Source organism: Equus caballus, chromosome 28 (assembly GCF_041296265.1).
Source record: "Equus caballus isolate H_3958 breed thoroughbred chromosome 28, TB-T2T, whole genome shotgun sequence".
Classification (NCBI taxonomy): Eukaryota; Metazoa; Chordata; class Mammalia; order Perissodactyla; family Equidae; genus Equus; species Equus caballus.
In genome coordinates, this window is record NC_091711.1 from 12435428 (window position 1) to 12456892 (window position 21465).

At 38.1% G+C, this 21465-nt stretch overlaps 1 protein-coding gene across 10 annotated transcripts in view; it reads left to right on the forward strand.

The window, feature by feature from the left end:
- SYT1 (synaptotagmin 1) overlaps window positions 1–21465 on the forward strand; it is a 518336-nt gene that overhangs the window by 458354 nt on the left and 38517 nt on the right. The window lies entirely within an intron of this gene.

The following is a 21465-nucleotide window of genomic DNA, read 5'->3' on the forward strand; positions in this document are numbered from 1 at the left end:
CAAGTAGTCTGTGTGGTGTCTGGTACTATAGATAATCTGGGATCATTTGCCATGCCTTCTAAAATACACTAAAGGAAATTTATCCACACCTAAATACAGCTATTGAAACACTTAATCCTGGCATTATGATAGGAGGCCCTTACATGCTTTCTAGAACAATCACATATTTTCATTTTCTCCCTAACCATAGACACTTTTATCCTGTTCAATATGGTACAATAGCAAAATAAACTTATGCGGTATTAATGGCTACTCAAGATATAGTTTTTTAAAATAAAGTGTTCTTCCTAAAAACAAAAACAAAACTCCTTTCATTTCCCTAACTACCCCTTATGTACATTTTGCTGTTGTCCCTTGCAGAATTTACAGTTAGACACAAGACACAGCAGAGTGATCAGAATTTAATTAGGTTTACTTGTTGTTGCAACAGCTTTCAAATTCTTTCATCTTATGAAGCAGTGAATCGCTAGATTACTCACAGACATGGAAATAAAAAACTTTACTACAGAGAATTTTTACCTTGCACTTCTCAGTTCTTAATCCTGTAGAGCACCTGTGCCTTTCTAAAAGATGCAAATCCCTTTTTATCTTTATTATTTTGATGAGCTAACAAGATGAATTCATCACCAGAACACTATAAAAACTAAATTATGATAAATGGCCCCCCAGAATATAACCTCTCCTGGATCATACCTACTGTTTAGAAATTCTCTGGGGAAATTAGAATCTTATAGAAGTGGCATTTGTGTCCTGGTGATTCAACTAGAGAATTTACTCTCCTCTGGAGAACTTAATATTGAGGGTAGGCTGAGAGGTGATCATTTTAGTCTGGAAGATTTTTCATCAATAAAAAATTTAAGTTTTGGTAGTTAACGCAAATTCTCCATCTGCATCATTTTGGTATTTCACTGAGTGCCAGACGGTGCAATAAACTCAGCACCTTAGGAAAAGTTCCCAGCTTTGAAAATATCCAGCAGATTTAAGTATTGTTATTTACCCTAACCATTTCTTAAATATACGCTCACTGCATTGGCTACTATAAAGACTTAAAAGCTTTTATAATACATATTTTATACACAAAATATAAACCAAATTCTATAGGATTAGTTTTGTATGCCAAAATAATCTGCAGACAACCTCTTCCATGCCTACAATTCTCTAACTCTTGAGTATCAAAAACAAGACTAATTGAGCAGTTTAATATTAAGATAAGTAGAAATTTATCATCGACAGAGACCTGTAACCAGAGCAGCCTGTGTCTGGAGTAGGTGCAAAAAATGTTTAATATTCAGCTTAGTATGTAAAATTTGTGAGTTAAAAAATTTTTTGTTGAGGTGGTTTTACATTGCCTTACCATACAGGTTATAGGCAAAATGCTATGGCACTGAGATGAGTGACTATTTTGACAAATATTTTTGATCCTCTATCCTGGGAGATCTGGAGCACCATAAACTTAGAGCCATAATGATGATTTTAACTTATAGTTGCATCATTTCACGTTTTGAATAGAAGCATATCAGTAAACAAGAATGAGAGCTGATTCACTATTGTTGGCAGACGTGTTTGTTATATGGTAGATTTCATTGGCTTTCTCCTGAATTACACAGACATGATGTTCCTAATCTGGGTATGTGTAGGTGTTGCATACCCAAATCTTTGAATTTATTGTTTGACTGTTTACTCTTTTCTGGTAACAATCATTCCCACCAAGCAATTTATAATAAACGGCTGATGAGGACAGTAGCGGAGGGTGGGGGAGGAATTGAGTTTCAGTATGGAACAGGTCATTATCAAAAAAAAAGAATTTTTTTTCAAACTCTACATAGGCAAGGTCTATATAATCAGTTATTGGAAATGGATTCTGAGGATTTTGTGTATAATTTGTTTTCTATCTATTTGTGGATGCTCAATCAAAGTTTATGTATATTCATTGATTTTTCAAGTCTGATTAGCCTTGAAAACATAACTTGAATCTTTATGCTCATCCCCCCAAAAATGTCACCACAATTAAAATTAAAGTCATGATACCAAAATTAGTGGTGGCAGAGGGCCAGGATTTGCAATTCAATATGGTGTCGGGGCAAAATTATAAATCAGACTACTTTGTATATGCAAGCTACTATGGATTTTAGAATAAATTGGTGTATTAAGCCAAAGTTACCAATTTGGGGTGGGCATCAATCAACTGTGGGTATACATTCAATTACCTGTTTTTTAATTCATGAAAATGTGTTGTATAAGAGCATGCTAACTGAAGGAAATAAAGACACAAGGAGAATGTGCCACTTGTGTCTTAGGTGAGAACATACATGGCAATTCAGGACTCTCCAAAGTTTGTTTCTGTTGTCAGTTAGCTGGATCAAGTGATCCATCACTAAGTGAACAAGCTGGAAAAATCCTACAGTCAAAAGGAAAACAACCTTTGTTATGGAAACTCAAGCTCACCCAAGATGCAGGTGTGTCAGGTGACTGTCATTGCCGTGGTCTCTGACGCTGTTCTAGGGCTGTCAGAACTGCTGCTTTAAATCAACGTTAGCAAGTCCTGAGTCTTGAATTAACCCGTAAGGGTTGTCCAGTCCATCACCCTATTAGATAAAATTACTTTAAACGATTCCCAAAGAAAGGTATCACATCCCTCTGCAAAGAAGAAATTTGATTTTTGATGAAAATATTTATATTTGGAAATGGTAAATTTCAGACAAAAAGAAAACCTCGCAGGGGCCAGTCCAGTGGCATAGTGGTTAAGTTCGTGCACTCCACTTCAGTGGCCCGGGGTTCGCCGGTTTGGATCCCAGGTGCGAACCTACACACCACTCATCAGGCCATGCTGTGGTAGGCGTCTCACATATAAAATAGAGGAAGATAGGCACAGATGTTAGCTCAGGGCCCATCTTCCTCAGCAAAAAGAGGAGGATTGTTGGTAGATATGAGCTCAGGGCTAATCTTCCTCAAAAAAAAAAAAGCTAACAAATATAAGATTCCTTTGGAAATAGCCACACTTTCCCCCAAATATGTCTTTAGGGTGTTTTCTTCCCATTTTCTTTAGTTGTTCTCTATTGTATAGAGTATATTCTAAGACTATTGTACTTTTGTTAAAAATATTAATAGCTACTGTGTGTTCCTGGAATTCCCTAGCATTGGGGTCCTTAAGTACCTATTATGACCATAATTTCTGTAACCTAAAAATGACTTACAGAAATTCTCAGTGCCCTTTCCTGAAGTTAGCAGTTTCCAGGCATCTTCCGTGCCTAGAGTTTTGTGCCTCCCCGGGCCTGTGGGTGCCCCTACAGCATCATCACAGTCACTGCAGTTGCCCCATCACTTCGTGTCTCCTCCTCCATTTTGTACACAGCCAGTGTTTCTACAGCTCTGCAGTCTTTGCATCCTTCTTGCTTTCTCTCCTTCCAACGTTAACCTCACATATGTGAAAGACATTCTACTGGAAGAACAACCTATTACAGCATTTTATAAAGTGATTCTGAACACATTTGACATTAAGAAGTCTGCCCAGTCACCTGCCTGTAGGGGGTAAAGGAAATGAGATCGGAGACATATATATTATTGCAAATCACAGTCATAGTAATATCCTAACCTGTCTTTATCTTAATTTATCTCAGCTTACCTCCACTTCCAGCACTTCTATCTCCACTCTCTTGCCCACCTTATAATCTTTGAATATTTTCTCTAACCGGTATCCTTTCTAAGAAGAATACTTTTGCATATTTTATATACTTCTGCTTGAAGAGACAATTACTTTTAGGGACAGCACTGGCTCAGAGAAACTACTGGAAAGCTAGTGCTAATTCATAAGACCTGCCTCCTTTTTCTACCTTAGTGAAGTTTAATGGAGAAGGAACTAAACTGAGTTCTAGTCTCAACTGCATCATAATTAGAACCATAATCTTGGGCAAGTCACTTAACTTGTCCAGGTACCAATCTCTCAAATGAAAAAGTTGTGACATTTAAACCCCTCCCATCTTTAAATCAATGATTCTATTACTTTTATTAAATAAGGTTTAGAAAGTTGGCCTATCAAATGAAGTCACTATAAAGAATGACTAGTAAAAATTATAGTTAAATAATTTCAAATCTGAAGCTATTTAAATGTCAGCTGCGCAGACATTTTTGGACTGTTTCTAGTCAATCATAATCACTGCTTTCTTTTTCTTTCTATTCTTTCTATGTGCATTTGATTAAGGATGATGTACCAAATTTTCTTTTTTTTATATATTCTATTGGGGATGCCAATTAAGATTTAACTTACTTTAGAAGTTGTTTATAATGGCAATACCTTTCTAAGAAATGCCCAAATAATAGTTGCTAGGAGAGAGGTTAAAATGGCAGCTAGTCTTGGAAATTTCCATGATGTCTAATTATGTATAGATCTAGACTATTCATGCTTGTCATACAAATAACTGGCATACAAATAAATTAGAATCGTTTGACCAATACATGCAATTAAGTGGACATATTTTAACCCTTTTCTTAGGAAGTTGCTCTTAATTATTATACAAGCATTTTTAGGTGATATTTAGTCCAAAATCTTTGACATCTCATGAAGAACATTAAGTTCTCATAAACACTTAATGTCATCTTGTTATGTTAAAACAAAAGGGCATCTACATCCTGCGCACACTTGCTTTATCGTTGAGTACATTGTACAAATATTTAAACACGTGTGTGCGCAGCTGTACGGGCTATAGATGGAGCTGGGTCAGTAAACATCTGCAATGCTTTTGTCACATTTCTCCGGTTCCTCGGTCACCATCTTTCAACACTAATGCCTTTACCTGTGTCCTTTTTCTTTTCAACATAAACACATACACACACACACACTTTTGTCTTGCTTCTTTCAAAAAAAGAAGACTACTGATTTCAGGGGAAGGATTATATGTTTGAATCAGTATAAATTTTGTAGTGGTGGAAATTTCTAAGAAGAGTTTCCATGTTGTGTTCACAGGAAAACTTAAGGAAGAAGCACATACTTTAAATCCCAATTTCCAGGGCTAAATATACTATGAAAATTATTCAAGGACATGACATACACATACACGATTTCAGCCCTCTTTTTGCTAAGCCTGCAACCTGCATAAATCCTGCCATTTAACAAACTCCAAAAGAATTCAGCTTTGAATGCTGTTAAGGATGTGTATCCACAATGCTGGAAACCTGTTATCCCAAAATGTTTAGAAAAATATGCTTATTAAGTAGATTTGTCGTACTTGTCCATTACTCTCCATAACTCTATCTACTTGCAACAGAATTGTACGTAATCAAGTTATTCTCATTCAGATTTACAAACTCTGACAAGAAATAAAAACATGGAAATATTGGTTTTCTTTCTCAAGGCACATTTTCTAATTTTTTTTCCTAAAGATTGGCACCTGAGCAAACAACTGTTGCCAATCTTTTTTTTTCTGCTTTGTCTCCCCCAAATCCCCCCAGTATATAGTTGTATGTTCTAGTTGTGAGTTCCTCTAGTTGTGGCATGTGGGATGCCACCTCAACATGGCCTGATGAGCGGTGCCATGTCCGCGCCCAGGATCCGAACCAGCGAAACCCTGGGCCACTGCAGTGGATCCCGCGAACTTGACCACTCAGTCACGGGGCCGGCCCCCAAGGCACATTTTCAGTAGACTATAAAATATCTTACTAACCAAATTTTTTAGCAACACAGATGTCAACCATAGTTTTGTAAAAAGATGCTGAATCTATATCACATTAAAATGTGACATAGAGCAGTCTATACTTTTCCCAGTATCGTGTCCTTTGATAGACCTAATAAGCCCTAAATTAAGTAAGACAGCCAATGAAAACTAAGAACATTTTAACTTAAAGTAATTTAGGATGCTGCCATTTGCTATGGGCTTGGTGTGAGTCAGGCACGGTGCTAAGTGTTTCACAGGAATAGTCCATCGAATCCTCACAGGAATCCTGTAAGGTGGGTACTGCAGTTAGCATCATTTTGCAGACAAGGAAACTGAAACCTTAAGAGCTTAAATAATGATCCATGGTTATAGCGGTGGAGTTCGAATTCAAATCAAGTTTGTCTGGCTCCTGAATCATTATTCCATACTGCACCCTCACGGTATATCTATATTCAGATTTCCTTTGCCATCTCACATAAAATGTTGCCACCCTATCTTAATGGTTGAAGAAATTCAACTCTCAGTTCTAGTACATGTAATAGCATGGAATTTTAAATGTAACTCTGGAAGTATCCAAGAATATTTAGCTCAATTTCCAAGCTCTTTAAGTTGAATTCAAAGTCAGTAAAGTAATGTGCCTCGCTCTAGCCACCCAGTGCAAATTATGTCCCTAGGAGCAAGGCAATGTTGTTACTTTCAAGACCAGTCACAGACACTAGGCCCAGTCATTAAACAGTCGTTTTTAATCAATAGAGTGCATTAGAATCTTCTGGGATACTTTAAAAATGCAGGTGCCCAGACCCGCCCCTTACCCCCACCCCCAGCCCATGATTCTGATTCAGTGTCTCTGGGATAGGGACTCAGGTATCTGCATGTTAACGACTTCTGGTTATTCTGATGCAAAGTCCCAAAGAATCACCCTTTGAGAAAACACCAGCCTGAAGATATACAACGAAAATAACAAAGGAAAATAGTGTTTTTCGAAACAAACAGTAAAAGATTAAGCTTTCAAAAATTCCTTCCCAGTTCTGAAATGCATACATCTGAGGATGCCAGAATCATATTGCTTACAATTTTTGAAAAGCTCCCTAGGGATGGAAAAACCTAATAAAGAACGACACAGTCTACAGGTCATTAACTCCCAAGCATGTATTAGGAAGATGGGCAAGAGCTAAAGTGGCCCATTTTCATTATTTTCTGAGTATGGAAAAAATGTTGCCAAGGGCAAAGGAAAGAAAAGACGATATTATCTTTTGTAATCATTGAAATAGAATCTTTAGTTGATTCCCCCAACAGTCTTGAGATGACAGTAAGAATTACACATGATTACACCACTTAGGAAAGTGAGAGAAAGAAACAGATGGGTTTATTTTATTCAGGATGGCTGATTTGTTGTGATCAAAAACCAAGAAATTTTAAAATACCAAGGAGTGCAAACCTGTTTGTGGATTTCGGAGACAATGGGCAGAATGCTAGATGTCACAACTAAAAAGGAGGCCATCGATACAAGTTTTATAAGCTACATGGCAAATATCAATCCGTTGTTTAAAGCTCTCCAATTTGTATGCATTTTAAATTCTTACTCAAAATGTGCCATATCCACACTACACGAACAGCATGTATCATCACAAAAATAACGCTCTGAAGTATGAGTGGGTACCAATAGACACATGAGATGTGATAACTGCTGCAAGTCACTGTATCTCTAAAGAAGGAACAATTTAGATATTGCTTTGTGAGAGTATCTCCATGGCTGCCACATTTTCAATCTTTTTAAAAATGTATATTTGAAATACCCTAAATAGGCAAGTTTCCATGGGAATATACTTTGGACAACAATTTGAAAGTAAACTAATAATTACAAGCCATTTTCTAAAAAATGTTTTCATTTCCTAGCATACTTTTTGCCATTGTGAAAAACTATATGTAATAGGAAAAACAAGCAATTATATAGTTTTACTATAAATTACAAAATCTATCAGCTGTACAAAGATTATGTAAGAACATAGTAAATAACACAGATTGTTCATACATAAGTGAGAATATTCACTGGTTTACAGCAAATGAGAACAGGAGGATGCAAGGTACTTCCTCACTCCTCCCTTGACCCCACCCGTGATATACAATTTACTTGGAATATAAAGGACAAGGGGAAAGGACACAGAAAGAATATCAAGAGAGGTAAACCAACTTAAGCTGATGCAAAATTTAAAAAGACAAATACGTCTGACGTACGTAAAATACAAAGAGATGATTCAGTCAGTTTAATCAAGATTAATCTGAGTACATCTAATCTAACTATGCCTGGATAGACAATCCTGAAAGCATTCTTTAGACTTCTCTGTCAGCCTCCCTCCATCTTCCCCCAGCTCATCCCTCTCTGATTTCCTCTGCCCTTTGGGAAAGGAACAAAGACCGAGCAACTCCACCAATATTTACCCCTCTGCCAAACTCAAACATCTCTATACTTCTCCATTCTGGGAGAGTAGAGCACCAGAAACAGCTGCCACCTCAGTGTATACTTTGGTTTCTGACTAACCTGAAAGCTGTAGAAGGGATGGTATTGAAGCAGTAAGATAGTATTTGGCTACAATCTGCTGGAATGCTTTAGAGTCTGGTCGCGTGTGTTATTTAAAATCAAGCAAACACATAAACTGTTCCTGCAGCCCAGATACTTGGGTGATAAGCACCTAGTAGGGGTGTGTAATTCGGTATTAACTTGAATTGCAATGGACCAGCAGATATGAATATGATTTGGGATATCATCGAAGCAGTTGTCAAAATGGAAATAATACTGCTTTTGCTGGGAAGAAAAAATTGAAAACAGTGAAAATGCAGCAAAGAAAAAATAACAGGAAGAAACTCAAACAGTGTGTCAGGTTTAACCCGTGTAGGCAATTGATAAACACTAATAAAGATAAATTGGTATGGCAGTATATAAAATAGGGTCTGCAGAATGATTCAGTACGCAAATATGAACCCATTTAAACTCATAAAGGTCAATACCGATTGAAAGTTGATGACACATAACCCACCCGTTATTCTCATGTCTCATCTTAGAGGGTGACACATTCCAGAATTCATACATTTAAGGATGCTTGACTATTGGGATAGGAATTGATCTATTTGGCTTATTTTTTGTTAGAGAAAACTTCTTTCAGCCAACATCAATAAACTGTGATAACTAACTAAAATTCATCAAAACAGATTTCTACTGCATCATTTCAAAAAACCAGACGATGTGTTTTGCCTCTTATCATTCAAATGCTAAAAAACATCTGGACCATAAATTTAATCTTACCAGTAACATCTACACAATAGCATTATTATGCTATTGTGTATATTTAGTCATTAAATGGATTAGCCTGTCTACATAAAATTACCTCCATAATTATAAATAGAATTAAGGTTTAGTGGATGAATCTGATGAGAATCCTAATGTTTGAAAAGTATTTTTATACACACAAAATTTTATCATTTCTTAATGCCAAGATAATTTTAAAGGACCTGATACATAATAGGCATCAAACACATTTGCCAAATAAATGAGAGAAAAGGAAGGAAAAAGAGAGAGAGAGGAAGACTGGTTGTAGAAGGGACATCAATCAATCATATCTGCACTACAAAAATTCCTCTGAATTGTTCAGTTGTAGATTAATTAGTGAAATCGAGAGTTCAACGTTCATTATAGACTTCAATAGTAATCTTTGATTCATGAAGTAAAGATATTTATTCTAGTCTAGGTGCAGTAAACTCTTAAAGAGTATAATGAAAGGAGAAAAAGTACAGGAAGAATATCAAGGGGGAGAAAAAAACAAAGTTGATGCATATCGTATTGAAAATAACATAACCCAGAATAAACTCAAAATGTCATCATACCATACTTGGTAAACAAGTACCCAGATTTTACTAAATTAATCCCTTAGTAATAAATTTAGGGAGATTATTCTTATAGTCCACAAGACAGGTATTGACTATTTTTGTTATAATTATGGCTGCAAAATACTCAGTAATACTTTGTATCCTAAATTAGTTACTACATACAGGACTATAATTTTTGGTTAATGCTCAGATACAAAGGGATCCATAACCATTTCTAACCCAAATGTTTTAATACCTTAGAAACTCAGGTATTTATTATGTTGACCATTTTATAGGGACCAAAGAGTATGCTAACAGAGTTCCGAATATCAGTAAGGGATCTTTATAAAGCTCGCCAGTCATCATCTGAGTTAGCCCCCCTGCAGGAAGATTCACTGATGCGGCTTCTGCCCTGAACTGATACCTTGTATTTACCTTGAATACATGCTAGGAGAATATATTTGATAATTTTTTAACATAAAGTAAATATTAAATATTAAGTAGACTATGAGTCTAGTCTTTCTCAACCCCCTTGGTACGTCAGAGTCACCTTAGGTTTTTATAACACAGCTGCCCTCAGTCTATCCCGACAGAGACAGTTGGTTGAAAGTCAGAGAAAGCTATGATTTTTTAAAATTACCCCAGGTGATACTAATTCAGTACAAAACTAGATTAAATAAAGTCATATTCTTTTTCTGACTGAGGATAAAAGACTAGAGCTCAAAGAATAGAAGTTTTATAAATTATATATCTAGGCTAAGGGACATAATCACAGGTTAAATGGAGAAAATTGTGGCTCGAATATTTTATGTGGCTTGGTTAAAGGATGATATTTTCATATAGTCTGTCAACAAATACTTATTGAGCATTTATTTAGTGCCAGAAACTATCATGTAGACACTGGGAATAGAGTGGTTAGCATGTTAGCTTTCCCTTAAGGAACTTATTCTAGCAGGGAGAGAGAGAATAAGAATAATAATTTTAAAAATCACAAATAAGATAATTTGGGTACCGGTGAGTGCTATGAAGAAGACAAACAGAATCACGCAGAGGGTGGACTTAGCTCTGGTGAATAGAAACATTTGAAAACTTGGAGGAAAGGGTTTCAAGCAACAAGAAAAGTGAGTACCAAGGTTCTGAGATGAAAAGAAGCTTAGCGTGTTTGAGAAATATCCAGAAAGCTGGCATGGCTAGATCTTGGTGCACCACTGGGAGAGTGCAGGGAATTAGGTCTGCGAGCCAGGCAGGAGCCAGCGCTTGCAGGCGCTGAAGAGGCCACGGGAAGGAGTTTGTTGGTATCCCAGTTGCACTGGGGAGCTAGTCAGAAAAGGTTTTTAAATGAAAAGATGACATTGAGAAGATCTACCTGCACTTTGCAATGTCCCTCCGATTGCTGTATGGAAGGGGCCTGGAGAGGGGCTCGAAACCCCAGGCAAGATCCCCGCTGCCTCGAGAAGGTGGTGCTTCGTACTGGGAAAATTCTAACTAATCCTCTAAATGTCACAAGTGGTGATTTTTCTTCATAATTCTTTCATGTCAAAAACTCCATACTACAAGTCTTAAAGATAAGGTGGGGTTGGGGAATGTGACTCATAGAAAATATATCAATGGCTCCTTTTTACAAGTTTATGTGATGGTCTGATCCCAACAGCTTCCAATCTAGGAAAAACTTACACAATGTCTTCCACTAACAATTGTAAATTCTATGTTACTACGCAGGATTGAAATCTCTGAAGTTTTTGTGTCTCTAAAACTCTTGGTGAATTTTTAGTCTTGTAACTGAATGAGGTTAGGTTATGTTAACGCTGCAAATATTAGATTCTGAATTTCTGTTTAAAGTGAAAGTTGACCTTCTAATTGAATTAATTTCTAAATACAAAATATTTTCACTATTACTACCAATTATATTCCATTTATCATTTGTTACATTTCAGAAACCGATCAGCATGCAAGGTCAGTCTGATCCACAGAACAAGAGAACATTGGGGTAGGAAGGTCCGTGCTACAAGATGGGCTGAGCTCCTCTGAACTACCAGAGGAAATTGTTCAAATGCTATTGAAGGAATTTCGTAATTCAGGTAGATAGAATACTTAGGACTGTGCCCCAAGTTCATGGCAATTGCTATCTTGTATTTAATAATTGATTTAATTTTTTTTTCTTTTCTTTTCTTTTTTTTTTTTGCTGAGGAAGATTCACCCTGAGCTAACATCTGTTGCCAATCTTCCTCTTTTTTTGCCTGTGGAAAATTAGCCCTGAGCTAACATCTGTGTTAATCTTCCTCTATTTTGTATGTGGGATGCCTCCACAGCATGGCTGACAAGTGGTACAGGTCCACACTCAGGGTCCAAATCTGTGAACCCAGGCCACCAAAGTGAAGCATGCCAAACTTAACCACTATGCCACAGGGCTGGCCCCTGATTTAACTTTTAAGCAAGTAATGTCTTAAAAAATCTTTTGAATTATTGTGTTCAATTCTTAACTTATCCTTTAACTTATCTTGGCTTTGCCTTGTCAGCTAACTTGATTTTCCTAATGACAGGGACCAGGTATTACATGTGGCACATGTCTTCATGCCTATTATGGTGGAAAATATGTAATAAGAAGTCAGTAAATATCTGCTGAACAAAATCATTTAATAGAATATGGTCCCTCTACTCCAGAGCCAAGAAGAAAGCAGATTTTAAAATGAGTGAATTAATGTTAACTTATATAAATCAACATATGTAAAATTTTGTCAACAACAGACATGTATCAGAACCTATGCAAACAGAATTTATTGATGAGGAAAGTTTTCTGGGAGAACTCATCGAAATTACTATTTCATAAAGAAAAGATGGAAGCATATGGTGTGGGCATGTTTTGTAAACAATGGAGTTTGAACAGAAGGGAGAACTTGACATTGGGAGCCAAAAAGACAACTTTTTCTGTCGAACAGTGATTCTTTTAACAATATTTTTGTCACAGCCCTTCTAGCTGATCTCTCTCCAACTCTCTACTGCAAATCACTGTCAAGCTCAACACTGCCGTACGAAAAACCAGTACAGTAGATTAGATTGTATAATTTCAGAAAGTCTTCTCTGTATTTCCGCCTAGTTAATTAGTGTTGGCAACATGAATGCACGTCCAATATTGCTGTGCCTGGTCCCCTTGGAAATCCTGAAGTCTTAGAATCCTATTATTTCAAAGATATTTCTTTTCTTAGGAGACTGGGATAGGGCAGGAACGAGAAGGAATAGTGATCCTCTCCTTGTTCTTTTCGAGTTGTAGAAGCGTTTTTGATGGTTATTTTTAAATGCAGATGGTTATAGGACATTGTAACAAGTCATCTGTGGTAAGTTGAAAAATTATTTTGGCCTTTTAAAATTTCAATCATTGTCTTCAGCAGATAATTTCAAAGAAAATAATATTATGATAAAAGATAAAGTAAAAATTTAGATGAGATGTCCTTGTTATTTAGAAGTTATATTCAGTTTTCTCTAGACATCAGTTAGAGTGTTCAGATATATCGCCAAGGAGGAAAAATCAAACCTTCATTGTCTTTATTTAGACTAGGGACAGTCTGCATTATTAATCTAGCTCATTTTCCACAGTATGTCAAGGGAGAAAGCAGATTAAATCTTATCAACTACCCTTGATGATTGCTGATGGATTTGTTTTTAAAGATATCTCTTCAGACATAAATGAGGAGAGAGATTAGAATTCTCGTGTAGTAGATATTACAGATTAAAGAAGGAGCTCTCAAACTTTGGTGTGCTTCAGAATCATCTGGAAGTCTGGTTAAAATGCAGATTGCTGGCCCCACAAGCAGAGGTCTGGGGTGGTGCCCAAGAATTTGCATTTCTCACATGTACCCAGGGGATGCTGGTGTTGATAGTATTGAGAACTACTAGAATAAAGGATGCTTATCCATACCCTGCTTTTCTTGAGAAATAAAATTTTAAGCTAATCTGTTATATCTACAAGGACACTGTCTTTTAAGAAAAGTTTTTACAGATCCTTAATCATATTCATGTACAGCTCTTCTGGCTAAACCAAATAGACGTGAATGAAAGCAAAGAGTTTAGCTGAGCATCTTTCTCTCTAAAGACAGGATAACTAGAACATACCTAGTTCTATCTTTTTTCCTATTCTTGGATCTCCGCTTTTCCTCCAAATACACTAGTCATACTTCTCTCCATCGAATTCAAACTCCCGACTCAATTCTCTCACTCCTCTGTGCCTAACTTGTCCTTTATATTTGCAGACATAGTGTGACATCATAGAAAGAAGTGGGTACAGGGACCTGAGCCACAACTTCTCCATCAAAACATAAAAATAATCTCTACGTCTCCCCACTCTTGCTGATGATTAAATGAAGTGGCATGTGTATAGCATCGAGCATAATGTTCACCACAGAGGAGGCACACAGTGGGAGAGAATCCTACTGCCTGCAAAACAAGTTTCTTTTCCATCCTTCTAGAACTCCCAGCCTCTACGTGTCATTATATTAATCTCCTTGTCAACTGCACTTTGTGACTCTCCTCAAATACCCTAGAGTGTACCAGGCAGAAAGCAAGAGAATAAAGATGCCAGGCAGGGCTTTCAGATTTTCAGAAACACACTGGGCATGGTTTGATGGCTGCTTGCAAGGAAGTAGGGGGCCAGAAATCAGAGCTATTGGACTCTGTGGGCATCTTAATCACCTCTGGCTACACAGCTTTAGCTACAGGTAACCACGCCATCTGATAGGACACAGAGAGCGACCACACATGCTGGATGGTAAGTTTTAGACCAGGGGCACAGTGCTGAAACTCACTCTTGTGTGTGCTATTGCCAGGTATACACAGGATATGGTTTCCATCAAGTCCATGCGTGAACCCAAAAGAACCAAACCTCTCATCCCAAAGTGGACTGGACTTTTATTTTATTATATCTTATATTTTTAATTCACCCTTTTAGACAATATCATAATTTATGGATTCAATATATCAGCCCAGCAAGTCTGAAGAGCACTATAGGAGCAGTTAGGGACATGTCATCTGGGTTCCAGCTCTAATAAACAATGTGACCGTGAACAAACTTCCTCACTTTCTTGTGTCTTTTGCCCCATCTGTAAGAAGGATGTAATGCCATCTAACTAATCTACTTTTCATTGTAATTATGATATATATCAAAGTGAGCTGAAAAGTCAAACAAAGGCAAATGTAATACTGGTAGTGAAGTTGAACTAACTACATTAGCTAGAATCGAGTCAATCGTCAGCTTTCATATATACCATATATCAAGGATGTGCTGTAATAGTCCCAGAACGCTTTCACTTAGCATTCATGAAGCTAGAAACGTACACTCCCCTGGTGATATAGCCCGTGACAAAACTCAGGTTTGCCACTTCTTCCACTTTGGAATAAATGTCTTTTCTGAGTACTTTTGCTGACTAGCAGACTTCTGTAAGAAGAATTTTACTTTTCAATTTATTTCTTTTATCAATAGGAGATTCTCACATGGAAGAAAGATGTTAAAAATAATAATAATTAAATCTCAAGTTTTTTTAGCAAGAATGACTAAGAAGGCAGGCTCTCCCGGGGTCCCCTGGGCACTGTCCACAAGTTGAGCACTTCAGCTCTTTCACAACTGGGGAGCCCTTCATGGAACCTTCCCACATAACGTTTGCCCTCCAGCTTGAGTCAGTCTACACTCCACCCCTCACAAACTCAGATAATAAGAATTCCTCCCCTGAAAAGTTTCCATAACACTATCCACAAAGCCCCTGGGAACTGCTCCTCGCCTGCCTGGCAGTGCCGGCTCCCTTCCAGAGCCGCCATATCGCACTTGACCAGTAGGTGCTGCTGTCTAAACATGGGTGATTTTCCTTCCAGCCTGAACACAAGTTCAGGGTTTCAAGCTTTGGGAGATAAAATCTGGGTTTCAAGTTTGATGAAGGCTTTTCTACGGTGGTTATCTAGGATTGATCAGTTCTGAAGGCTCTAATTTCTGTTCTTCAAGCTAACTTAAAACAAGGCAGCCTGAGAAGTACTCCTCTCCAATGGGCAACCTAAGAAGCAGGTTTTCACAGATGTTTCCTCTGTGCTGCAAACCTAAACAGCCCCCTAAATTCAATCACATTGATGCCGGAGGCAGGAAAAATACTGCAACAAAAGATGAAAGGAGAGCAAACTCAGCAAAGCTTATGGCTCCCCAAGAGCTATTTCGATGTAGAGATCTCTGTGAAAAGCTCATTAAGTCCTCAGTGTGTGGGGCAGGACTTAGGGAAAAGTCAAAATGAAGATAATAAGACACCATGTCCGCCCATACTGACATATTTGTAAAGCATTCAGAATATGCCAAAGAAATCCCGCATCACTCCTCAGCACAGTAAGGGCCTGAATTAGCCCTTCTTGTGAAACCACGGTCCAAATGGACAGTTACAGACTCCGGAGATACAGTTCGTTTTGCTCTAACGTTGACTACAAATAAAACAATTAAAAAAGCAACTCAAAGCGTAGTCCCCACGATGGAAAGCCATTTAGGTCCTCTTCATGAGCAGAGAGTAGCCCCCATACACCGTGAATATCCAATACATTTGAATAAATAATAAAAGGCATTAGATGATAGATGTTTATGAGAAAAGCCACTAAGGTTCATTTTCCCAGTGCTTTTATTCACTGGAAAATATTCATAAGAAAAGGTTTATCCTCAGGCTTCAGCCAGAACCTGAATGCGAATGAGACCTTGTATTAGAGTTCTCCAGAGAAACAGAACCAGTAGGATGTACATGCGTGTGGAGAGAGAGGGAAAGTTTAAGAACTGGCTGATGAAATTGCAGAGTTAGCAGAGTAGGCCCAAGGCTGGAGACCCAGGGAAGAGGCGATGTTGCAACTTGAGTGGGAAGGCAGTCTGGGGGCAGAATTCCCTCTTCCTGAGTAGGGGTCAGCCTTTTCCTGTTAAGGCCTTCAATTGGATGAGGCCCACCCTAATGACCTCCTTTTAACTTAATTACCTATTTAAGGACCCTGTCTCCAAATACAGTCCGGTTCCAGGATACCGGGGCTTAGGACAGCAACATGTGAATTGGGGGCAACACAATTCAGCCCACAACAGGCCTGAAAGGGTATTATGATGATCTAGGGATTAAAAAGAGAGAGAGAGATGGAGAGAGGTTGGTAAAAACATGTGTTTCTTGGAGCAGTGTCTCCTAAAGTGTGGTCCCAGGCCCAGCAGCATCAACAACACCTGGGAAGCTGTTAGAAATGCAAATTCTCAGACCCACCCCAGATCTACTGTATCTGTGAGGCTCAGCAATTTGTTTTCAACAGGCCTTCCAGGTGATTCCAGTGAGAAAGTTTGAGAACATGTATCTTAGTAGTTGCTTGATTACTAGAACATTCCACCTAAGAGGTTTTCCAACAAATGTGGGTGTAAATATTATTTAATCTGTGAGTTTTCTTTAAATATATTAAGCTGAGTCCTATTTCATAAATGGGCCTTGGAATTCATTTTACTCTTATAAATTGGAAATGAAGCCAGAGCTCCAAGGATATCAACATGATAACAACACTGCAAAGAACTTGGCTTCCGAATACAGATTTCACAGGGTGAAAAGAAAACTTCTGGGTGCCCAATAAAACTAATTTATCAAATTCCAGTGCAGTCTAATTGCTGTCTGTCTGGTTGGAGGCCTCAATTATCTTATGCAATTTCCATGAATGGCAGACAAAATTATAATGGTTGAACTTAGTAAAATTCATTCTACCTTCCTTCTTAAAAATGAAAAACTAGTAGAACTGTTAAGTGGACACTTTTGAGCAAGAATCAAATTTATTCTATGCTACAGTTGGCTCCAAAACACCTTCTGCACACTCACAACATTGGCCTTTGCAAATACACTGGCCAGTCGACCTCTGGCCATGCCTCTCCCTGTGCCTTTGAGAATTTACACTACGGCATCGGGAGGGAAAAGATTGAATTCACCCGGGAGGTATTTCCAAGTCTCAGTGGATGGTCAGATCTGCAAACAAGGATGCATGTAACCAACTTATCTGGAGAAGACAGCTTCATCTGAGGCACATATGCTACGTGGTGATCAGGCACATGCCACTGAAGGTAGAGCTTACGTCAAGGAAGCTTTCCTGTCTTGCCTAGCACAGTTCTCGTAATATAAGATGCCACATCACCTTGCATAATACAACCAGATTCAACACATAATTATTTATGTAATTTGTATGGCAAGAATTTCCCAGGTCTTCAGGAAAAAAGATTATTTGTGGAGCCTAATTTTTTTATATTGGCTATCGAGAAAAAGATTGTCAAGTGGCCTTTTTGATTGAACTTCGATCTAGATGTACCCTCTTTGTGACAGTCTGTCAGCTTAATGTATTTGGGCAGGACCCATGTGAGCAAGCTTCAGAACTACGTGCAAACTGAAGTACAGAACTGTGTCCAGATGGAATAGAGAACATTTCACACTGAGCAATTATACCAGCAGGTCAGTGATTGAGGAGCTGATGTTTGTCTGGTGCCACAAGAATAAGGGCAGTCCCACGGCTGGAAGCTAGTGTTCTAGACAAACACTCGGGTAATCTGTATTCTTTTTTTGCTCTTCCGTGACTCACTCTTGTCTCTGGGTTTAGCACTAGCAGTGCCCCGGAGTGATTTGTTACCTGCGGCTAATCATACTGTGTGGGCCTCTCCTGTTAATAAGAAGTCAAGTCAAGTTAAATTTAGCATCAGGAACTGTCTTGAAAGGAAAATAGATCCATAAGAGTAGCCTTGTATGGTTTTGAGAAGAAAAGAGGCCATCTCACAAATATGGTAAGGACCTTGGGGATAAGAGAGCTGGGGTACTGTCACCTGTCGTGAGTCTTCAGCACCAGGCGATGGTAACACCGCCTCTCTGTCCCACTTCCCCTCCCACAAGCCAGGTACCTAGCAGTCCCCTAAAATTACTTTCTAATGATGAATTGGGAAGCCATGAGAGCAAAGAAAAGCTTGAATCCTGGAATAATTGTCCTCATGATGTACCATTGGGATGGCTCTGATTGTCACATTCTCAGAAATACAAATACTAAGTTCTGAGAAGATCCAGAATCTTCTTTGTGTACCACCACCATCCCAATTCTTAACCTCACTACACACAGTCTGAGATTTGGAGGTACATCAAAGCTCCTTCGATGTCCCCTCTTGAAATCAGGAGAGGATCAGAATTCCTGGTCCTTCAACTTTCTTGTACGTGGCCCATGCGGAGGTGTTAGTTTCTGAGTGGAGGTGTTTGTCCTTCATCCGGTATACTCAGACTAGAAGCACACTCCTGTCTTCTTTTCCTGCATCTTTGACCACATCTCCACCTCACAGCTCCCTCCTCCAACAAACAATAGTCTTCACTACCTTACTCCTGTTTATACTGCCTTCTAACATGGGCCACTGCCAAAAGATGTTGCTGCTAGAACAGGTAGAATGGGAAAGCTCGAGTGCATAGGGAATGTTCCTGACTGTCACCTGGAATCAGTTTGGCCTGGGTATTACACTTGAACGTAAAGTGAATGTATGTAAAGGCAGCATTGGGTGAGCCACTCTGAACAGGAGATGGCAGTAGCGGCCAAGGTATTTGAGCACCTTTTTTCCATTCCTTCTAACAAGGGCATTTCCGGTCTGTTGATTGTTATTTCTGTGTACAGTTTTGCCTCACCAAAGCCAAGGTGGCTAAAGAATGTGCCCGAGGTCCCAGACCTTGCAGAGTCTCACAACTATTGCAGAACTAAAAATTGCTCAAAGTGAAGACTGAACAACCAAGATAGGGAAGAAGGTGGGGGGCTGTCCTAAGTCTCACAGCAAAGGAAAGGAGGAGCCCTCCAAAAGCAGATATTCCTACTTAGACTGGTGTTAGTGGGTGTTTTGGAGAGAGCAAGGAGGTGAGATCCAGTGCACATTCTTACTGAGACTTTGAGCAAGTTCTTTAGCCGAGGTGATTCAGCCCTTGCCCTCATGTATATGAAGGGCGTAAGGAAGTCTCTCTCACAAACTTCACAAAGGTGTAAATTAGGGAGTAGCCTGGAAAACTCACCTTGTATATACGACTTGCTATAACATACAAGGAAGGCATTTTTGTTGGTTGTCCCTGCACCTCCAAATATCCTAGAGCACTTGTTTTTCTTTTATCTTTTTTTTTTTTGTCCAGGTATTATGCCCAGAAACATTTTGACCACGCGTCCATTATTTCTCTGATAATTATAATTTCCCGAGAGTTATAGCACACAAATTACTTTGTAATAGCTCTAAATTCTTTGCTTCATCCTGAGTCTACGATTAAACTCTCACCCAGGCTCCTGTCATCTGTTGCCTTGATTTATGAAACCTCTCTTCTCTGATCTCCTCATTTCTTACCTCTGCTTCCTTTAAAACTTACGAAATGTGGCTGCAAGGTCAAATTTCTCATCATTGCAGCGTTACCTTCTCAGGTGTAATCATTACTGTCTTAATAAAGCAGGCAGGGAGTTCCACAATAGTCTGTTTAACCCACTGGATAATTGCTCAGCCTTCGCTACACAACCCCTTTCCCGTCTCTTCCTAGGATTCCAGAGCCACTGTGTTGTGGTTTGAAATGTCTATTAATTTGGCACAGGTATTAATTAAAAATTTATTTCTCATCAAGTATGTGATGAATCAAGTGCTGCATATAAATAAATAAAATATAACTAATCTTAACCAATTTCACTTGGAGTCAAAACAATATACCCGGAAAGTTTTATGGTAACTTTCAAACATTTTCAGACTCTTTGCAAAAGTTGGAAAAAATAACTAAAATTTAAAGTATTGTAGAATCAGTTTGGTATTATGGTAGAAGATTTATGAGGCATGCAACTACGCAAAATTTTTTATGTAGTTCATAAGGCAAAGTTATACTATTTCACTTTGCTCCACTTGTGACCCAGAGTTAATTATATCCGTAGTAAAATTTGACCTAACGAGGCTCTGGTACCTGAATGGCCAAGAGGTATAGAAATTTCCAGCACAGCTTTATTAGGGAATGGGATATAATAAGACCATAATCTAAAGCCAGTCTTAAGTTTTATTATTTATTTTGCCTGCCTTGATCATTTTTCTGCACTCATTTGGCTTGAAGGCACAGACATTCCCTGTTGATTATCTCGACTTGGCAGTGGGTTTCTGCTACACATTTTAATTCCTAATATGGTAGCAGAAGAGGATTTTGTATGAGTTCCAGCGAGTTTCTCTGGGCCTGTGGAATGCAGTGAGGGAAGAATCCTACAGAGATGAAAACATGCACATTTGCATTGATAAAGAGAAAAATAAAATATAGAAAAAAGGGGATGTCTCTCTCTCAATCTTTTTTTTCCTTTTTTCACTCTGGCCACTTTCATTTCTAATAATGTCTTATAGTTGGGGGGATGGAAAGAATTAATGTTGTGTTCTTTAATTGCTTATATTTTTATGATCATTTCAAGAATCATTTGAAAGCCCTGTTTTTCTAGAACAAGGCTAACAAAATAAACATTTCATCATTATCATGGTTTTAAGTCCTTGAAGCATCCACTCGCTCTACCCTGTAAATTAGCCATATGATGATGAAAACTGAGCAAATGACTTCATGCTCCTAAAGGAGAGCAAAGATCATGCTGTCTTAGAGTATATTTAGGTATTACACCGTTCCTCAATTTTTGTAGCAATATGAAATAATGCTAAAGAATCCATATTTTGATTTTTTCAGAGTTCAATACAATTTTTCTCTCAAAGTCATATTAGTTCACAGAAATATTCATTTGGTAAAATTTTTTAAATGATGCATCCCAGATAACAAACTTTCCTTTAGTAACAGGCTCATTCTCCCTAAATGTATTTACTAAAGGCCTCTGTGCTTTAATAAGCCATATTTGCTCTCATGTAAAAATGTCATGATTTTCATCATTAACATCCAATCAATGTTTAACTTTTATATAATTAAGAGTCACACTTGGCCGATAT